Raw genomic sequence first — 7,470 nt, forward strand, 5'->3', positions numbered from 1 at the left:
GGGCTCACGCCTGTAATTCCAGAACTTTGGGAGGCCAAGGTGGGAAGATCACTTGGGGCCAGGAATTCGAGACCAACCTGGGCAACATAGGGAGAGACCTCATCTCAATGAAAAATTAGAAAAAACTAGCCTGGCATGATGGTATGTGGCTATCGTCCCAGCTACTTAGGAGGCTGAGGCAGGAAGATCGCTTGAGCTGGAGAGGTCGAGGCTCCAGTGAGCTATGATGGTACAACTGTACTCCAGCCTGTAGGACAGAGCAAGACCCTGTCTACAAATAAACAAACAAACAAAAAATCTTAAAGTCTTCCTGGAACTATAGAGACATAAAATCTGAGATGATTCCTGCATTCAACAAAATCTGAATCTGGGGATACAATTCCTCCCCACAGAGCTCCTAGGTTGGGAGTATCCGGAAGGGAAGAATATTTTGTCCCTAGCCCCTGGAGGCCCAATCCACACCCTATGGCTATTATCTGTCACCCCTCCCCATAGGCGGCTGGCAGTTGAACAGACAGACAGATGGAGGAGCCTTGTCATCATGCATCATAAATTCTCAGGCTCCCTTGGCAGACAGGGCCTTTGAGACCACCTAATCCAATGGCCCAGTGGTCCTCCTCCCCTACTCCCTGCCAAAAATAAATGTTTTGAGTAGTGCAAATGTTTTCTCAAATGAAATTCGACCCATAATCCTAATACATAAAACCAACAAAACAGTGTTTTATAAGCAGTGTAGCACCCCACCACCACCAAGAATTCCTTTCCCCAAATCAAAAATTTCTCTATTTTATGCAGACACAACACAACTTTAAGCCCTACTTGCGACCAGACTAACTCTCTTTGGCCTCTCCCGCCTAGATTCTGTGCAACAGCTGCTTTGCCCCAGTTTATAATAATTACTTAGTTTAATTTTTGTTAAAAATTTTTTTTTTGGCCGGGCGCGGTGGCTCAAGCCTGTAATCCCAGCACTTTGGGAGGCCGAGACGGGTGGATCACGAGGTCAGGAGATCAAGACCATCCTGGCGAACACGGTGAAACCCCGTCTCTACTAAAAAATACAAAAAACTAGCCGGGCGAGATGACGGGCGCCTGTAGTCCCAGCTACTCGGGAGGCTGAGGCAGGAGAATGGCATGAACCCGGGAGGCGGAGCTTGCAGTGAGCTGAGATCCGGCCACTGCACTCCAGCCTGGGCGGCAGAGCGAGACTCCGTCTCAAAAAAAAAAAAAAAAAAAAAAACAAAAATTTTTTTTTTAGAGACAGGGACTTACTATGTTGTCCAGACTGAATTCAAACTCCTGGGCTCAAGGGATCCTCCTGCCTCAGCCTCCCAAGTAGCCAGGACTAATATTTACTTATTTTAAAGTAAACTGCTGGGCACGGTGGCTCAAGCCAGGCATGGTACTCACGCCTGTAATCCCAGCACTTTGGGAGGTCAAGGTGGGCAGATCACCTGAGGTCAGGAGTTCGAGTCCAGCCTGGCCAACATAGTGAAACCCTGTCTCTACTAAAAATACAAGAATTAGCTGGGCATGGTGGTGCGTGCCTGTAATCCCAGCTACTCAGGAGGCTGAGGCAAGAGAATTGTTTAAACCTAGGAGGTGGAGATTGAAGTGAACCGAGATCACGCCACTGCACTCCAGCCCGGGTGACACAGCGAGACTCAGTCTCAATAAATAAATAAATAAAGTAAATCCAGGTGTGGTGGCTCACACCTGTAATCCCAGCACTTTGGGAGGCCGAGGCGGGTGGATCTTGAGGTCAGGAGTTCAAGACCAGCCTGGCCAACATGGTGAAATCCTGTCTCTACTAAAAACACAAAAATTAGCTGGGCGTGGTGGCAGCGCCTGCAATCCCTCAGGAGACTGAGGCAGGAGGATTGCTTGAACCCGGGAGACGAAGGTTGTGGTGAGCTGAGATTGTGCCACCGCACTCCAGCCTGGGTGACAGAGCGAGACTCTGTTTCAAAATAAATAAACAAATATAAATAAAGTAAACCAATGAGAAAAAGAGAAGCTGTTCTCCACGATATAAAATAATGTAATGGATATCCGTTACACTCATGGGTATGTGGCTGCACTTCTAACTGGCTTGGATTGTTCACGTTCAGAAAATCCTGGAGCATGCAGTTAAATAGCTGCAAATGGTAGTGAGTCTTTGCAACTGCTCACCTTACATCCCTGGAATACTCTTCAGTGAACCAGAAGCCCGAGTTATGATGGGGCCGTGCCCATGTTCAAATTGGGTAGAGAATGTATTTGAGAGTGTCTGTTATTTTTACTACAGTTTTCAAAATAATTTTAAAAATTTATTTTTAAAGTGAAGCTAGAATCAGATGCTTACAGAACCCCTGAAACATTCCTGCCAAATACAGTCGCACAAATTTGTCACTTTGGCACATGAGGAGTAGACTTGGGCTAAGGGAGGGAGGCTGATGAGGTTCTCCCAATGGGGGGTTGTCTGCTTCACACCATAATCCGCGCCATCTGAGCATCACTGATATCCCTGACCCAGGATTCCCATCGGACCCGCCTTGGCCAGCCATGACTTGCTCCCCCCAACCCACTATGCAACAGGAAGGCCGATCAGCGCCGCAGGAATGCTGGTCTGACAGCTGTCCCAAGAAGCCTGGCGGCCGAGCTCCACAGTTGTCCCTCAGGCAGGCGGGGCAGGATCCCCTGAGTCTCCTGGCCCCCAAATGCAAGGCTGTTGTGGGGGAGGGGCTCAGGAATCAAGGCTGACTCCAGGCTCGATTCATCGCCTTCGTTTGCATATGATGATGCTGCTTTCCTGCGGCCTCCCAGATGGAGACAGCTCTCCAATTCTCCCCTAGGATGGGGGACAGGATGGCGGCTTGAGATAAGCCCGTTCTCCTCCCTGGTTAGTGTCTGTTTCCCAGCTGCTGGTGGCTCCTGGTCCCTGACCGCACTCAAGGACGAAGATGCCTCTTACCGCGAGGATGAGGGGCTGTGTGGGGGAGGCAGGTGGCCACACGGACAGTGGGGACAAGAACCATGTCCTGTGTGCACCGGGTGCCAGGAGAACCCCAGCTTGAGATGGGCTTTGCCACTTGCCAGTTGTGCCATCTTGGATTTATGGCTTACACCCCCCTCACCCCCAGAGCCTCGGTTTCGCTATCCTAAAACCCTGGAAAAGTCTCCCTGATGTACAGTGCAGTCGAGAGGAAAAATGAGATGTGGATGAAAGAAAGAAACGCAGAAAGGCCTGGGATTCACAGCTGCTCGGGGACAGCAGCTCCTACAATTACGATTGCTTTTGTTTTAATTTGTTTTGTTTTTAATGATTCGCTATCAGACCTCAGTTGTGAAAGGGGCCGGCTCTGGGTTGTGGATGCTCCTGCCATCCCTCAGCAACTCTGGTCCAGGGTCATTCCGGGCTGCTGACTGTGCCTGACTGGGAGGAGCAGACCAAGGACCAGAAGCGCAGGCTTTGTGAGCAACCCAGCCCGGGCAGAACTGCCCCGACTGCAGGGAGGTGGAGGGGGGCTCCCTCCTTCTTCCGCCTGGTTGCCTGGTGCTTTGTGACACAGCCTCCAACTGGCTTCCAGAGTGACAGAAATGGATTGGAGCCCTTGGTCGCTGTGGATCCTTGGCACGACTTCTGTAGCAGCCCATGTTTCCTCGGGGGCTCCCTGCCAGGCTGGCATCTCAGCTGCTGGGCTGTGCCAAGAACTGGGTACAAATCCCTGGGGCTGGAGAGAGGGGCCTGTGCAGTCTTCCCCCAGCCTCTCCTCCAGCTGACACACACTCTTGCACACACTCCACACCCATGCTCACAAACATGCTTGTGCACACACATATGCTCACGCATGCTCACAACACACACGCTCTCACACACACGAGTTCACACACACATGCCCACATACACACACGTACATGCCCACACATATTCACGCTCACACATGCTCACAACACACACATGCTCACAACACACATGCTCACACACACACAATGCTCACACACACCCACACATACTCTCACAACACATACACACACTCACGCATGCTCACACACTCACACACATGCATATACACACCCACACATATTCACACTCACATGGTCACAACACACACACATGCTCACATACATGCTAACACTCCCACACATACACTCACAACACAGACACCTACACACCCACACATTCACGCTAACACATAATCACACACACACACACTCACACATGTTCACACACACATGTGAACACTCCCACACACTCACAACACACATACACCCCCGCACATATTCACGCTCACACATGATCACAGTACACACACACATATGCTCACACATGCTTCACACACACGTCACGCTCACACATACATGCCCGATGCTCACACACACACTCACATATCCTAGGGATTTATTTATGATCTTCTGCTGAGGTATAAATTCTTTTTTTTTTTCAGTCTCTCTCTGTCGCCCAGACCTGAGTGCAGAGTCACAATCTCGGCTCACTGCAACTTCCGCCTCCAGGTTTCTTTTTTTTTTTTTTTTTTTTTTGAGACGGAGTCTCGCTCTGGCGCCCAGGCTGGAGTGCAGTGGCCGGATCTCAGCTCACTGCAAGCTCCGCCTCCCGGGTTCCCGCCATTCTCCTGCCTCAGCCTCCCGAGTAGCTGGGACTACAGGCGCCCGCCACCTCGCCCGGCTAGTTTTTTGTATTTTTTAGTAGAGACGGGGTTTCACCGTGTTAGCCAGGATGGTCTCGATCTCCTGACCTCGTGATCCGCCCGTCTCGGCCTCCCAAAGTGCTGGGATTACAGGCTTGAGCCACCGCGCCCGGCCCCGCCTCCAGGTTTCAAGCAATTCTCCTGCCTCAGCCTCCTGAGTAGCTGGGATTACAGGTGTATGCCGTCATTCCCATCTAATTTTTGTATTTTTAGCAGAGTCAGAGTTTCACCATGTTGGCCAGGCTGGCCTCGAACTCCTGACCTCAGGTGATCCACCCGCCTTGGCCTCCCAAAGTGCTGGGATTACAGGCATGAGCCACTGCGCCCAGCCTGATATATAAATTGGATTGTGCTCAATCCACTTCTGTTCTGATCCATGGCTACTGGTGCCTATTATGTGCAGGGCCCTGGAGATGCTGCAGAGCAGAGGGGAGACTGGGCGCAGTCCTTTAGAAGCTTCCAGTCTAGCCAGGGGCTTAAAAAACCTGACAGCCCCAGCACAAAATGACACACGAGGTCTTCAAGAGCAGGACAAAGGCATGTGGGAGCACCAGGTGGGGAGCACATCGAGTCAGGGGACTGAACGAGGCTTCCTGGAGGAAGGGACATTTGGGTTGAGTCCCAAAGGATGGGCAGGACTTGGACGGAGAGAGATGAGGGAGGAGGGGAGAGGTTCCAGGCAGAGGGGACAGCCTAAGTGAGAACGGAGATCCAGAAAGCGGGGGTGTGTTTGGGGCCTAGGGAGCAATCTCTGTTGCCTGTGAAGGGGAGAAAGTAGAAGGTGGAGCTGCAAAGCTTGATTGGGGCCATATTACATGAGGTCTTAAGTGCCAAAGTAAGGAGTTTGTGGTTATGTGGGAAGGCAATAGGGAGCCATAGACAGTTTTGAGCAGATAAGGGTCACAACCCGAGTAGCCATACCACCAGTATGTGCTGGGTCTGGGGAGAGGATGGAGCCCCCTTGGGTGCACCCCCATGGGTGCTCTGGCACTGCACACTGAAATCCCATTTCCTCTGTCCCAGGCTGGCCGCGTGGGTGATATGTGGGGCTTGAAGCATGGGAGGGAACAAAGATGGCACTCAGACTGGGGATCCACTGGCCCTGAAGCAGGATGGGCACAGTGAACAGACCCACAGCCAAATAGGGTCTTGGCAACAGAGCTTGGGGAGATGGCAGTCCGGGTGGGACCATGCTGCTTGGGGGTGTTGGAGTCGGGTGGGAGTGGGGGTTCATCTCCTGGCTCTGCAGGGGAGGAACTGTCCTCCAAGACCAGCACCTAGGCTGGTGACCAGGCTCAGACGCTGGTTGTGAGGTTTACTGACAGCCTTGTGTGTCCCTGGGGACAGCAGTCTAGCTGAGAAGCTGCCCACCTCTCTGCCGAGCCTCCTCTGCTCTCTTGCCCGCGCTGTCTGGGTTTTTCTACCTCATTCTCCTCAACCCCCAGGACAAGGAGGAGGCAGTGATTCCATTCATTGGCCAACGCCCCGAAGTTTCCCTGTCCCTGGGATGCTCTTTGGGCTTCTCCCAGGCTGTCATGTCCCTGCAGGACAGAAAGGCAGGGCTGGGTCTCAGACATGGACAGGATCCCATACGCGCTTTGCCTTTCCAGTCACAGGAAGAGCAGGGGGCGAAGTCTGGCAGTGGTCAGGCTAAACACCAGCCCAGAGAGCAGCCCTAATCCACTGGCCCTGAAGAAGGATTGAGGTTCCCTCTGCCCCGAACAATGCTTGAGTGACAGGCCTTCAAAATGGGCTCCTCTGCCCCCTGGGCTGCTTCAGGAACTAGGGCACAGGTCCCGCTTGCTGAGCTCTGGCCTCAAGAACACTTGTTAGGGAAGGGCCGGAAGCAAGGCCAGTGGGGCAGTGCCTTCTGTTGCTGGTGAGGTGACCAGGACAGTAGCAGGGACTGTGGTGCAGGGTCTGTGGCCTTAGGAACGGATGCAGGTGTGATGGGAGACAAGGTTGTCACAACAAGCCTGTCCCAGGGTCCCACGCACGTCACCAAGGCTCACTCAGAATCTTCAGCCAGATCCCTGGGATAGGGGACAAGATGGAAAGTGATGGCCACCTCCTTGTCTCCACCCATGGTTCTAGGAAGAGCGGAGCTGTGGGCAGTGGAGGCCAGGGCCCAGGATCCCAGGAGACCAGGACATGCCAGGCTGGGATGGAGGCAGAGCCAGGTGAAGCCACCACAGACCCTGTGAGGCTGAAGGAGGTGTTTTCCCCGTCCCCTCCCCGAGTGGGTGGTCAGGGCTCCAAAGGCACAGCAGTTTCCCCGCCCCTCCCACCCTCACTTGGGATCAGCTAAGGTGACACTGGGGTGGGCCAGCCAGCATGGGGACCGCAGGGAGAGGCGCCAGGAAGCAAGGACACGTCACAGGCCCACCAACCTTTCCTCAGCCCTGGGCAATTATATGGTCACAAATCACAAAGAAACGGTGGCGTAAGCACCCTTGCCAGCCTAGTGGAATACTCGGGAGGCCATAAAAATTCAATTAGCCTGGCTAACCTGGTGCCGAGCTCCAGGATACAGTGAGGCTGGTGCAATGGAGCGGGGTGCGTGGGGGAGCAGCTGCGGGTGGCCCACGGGGGCAGGAGATCTCCAGAGTCTGACAGACGCCCCCACCATCCCCTGAGCCGCAGCTTCTCCCTCTAGTGTGGAGGGAGGGCACTGGGTCCCCTGAGGGGGCTGTCCCGAGGCTAGGTCCGGTTGGCTCAGTCTACCCTGCAGGGGTCAGAGCCAAGTCTGCAAAGCTGTCCCCAAAGCCCCTCCGCCAGGGGAAGG

This window comes from Papio anubis, chromosome 1 (genome assembly GCF_008728515.1).
Source record: "Papio anubis isolate 15944 chromosome 1, Panubis1.0, whole genome shotgun sequence".
NCBI lineage: Eukaryota > Metazoa > Chordata > Mammalia > Primates > Cercopithecidae > Papio > Papio anubis.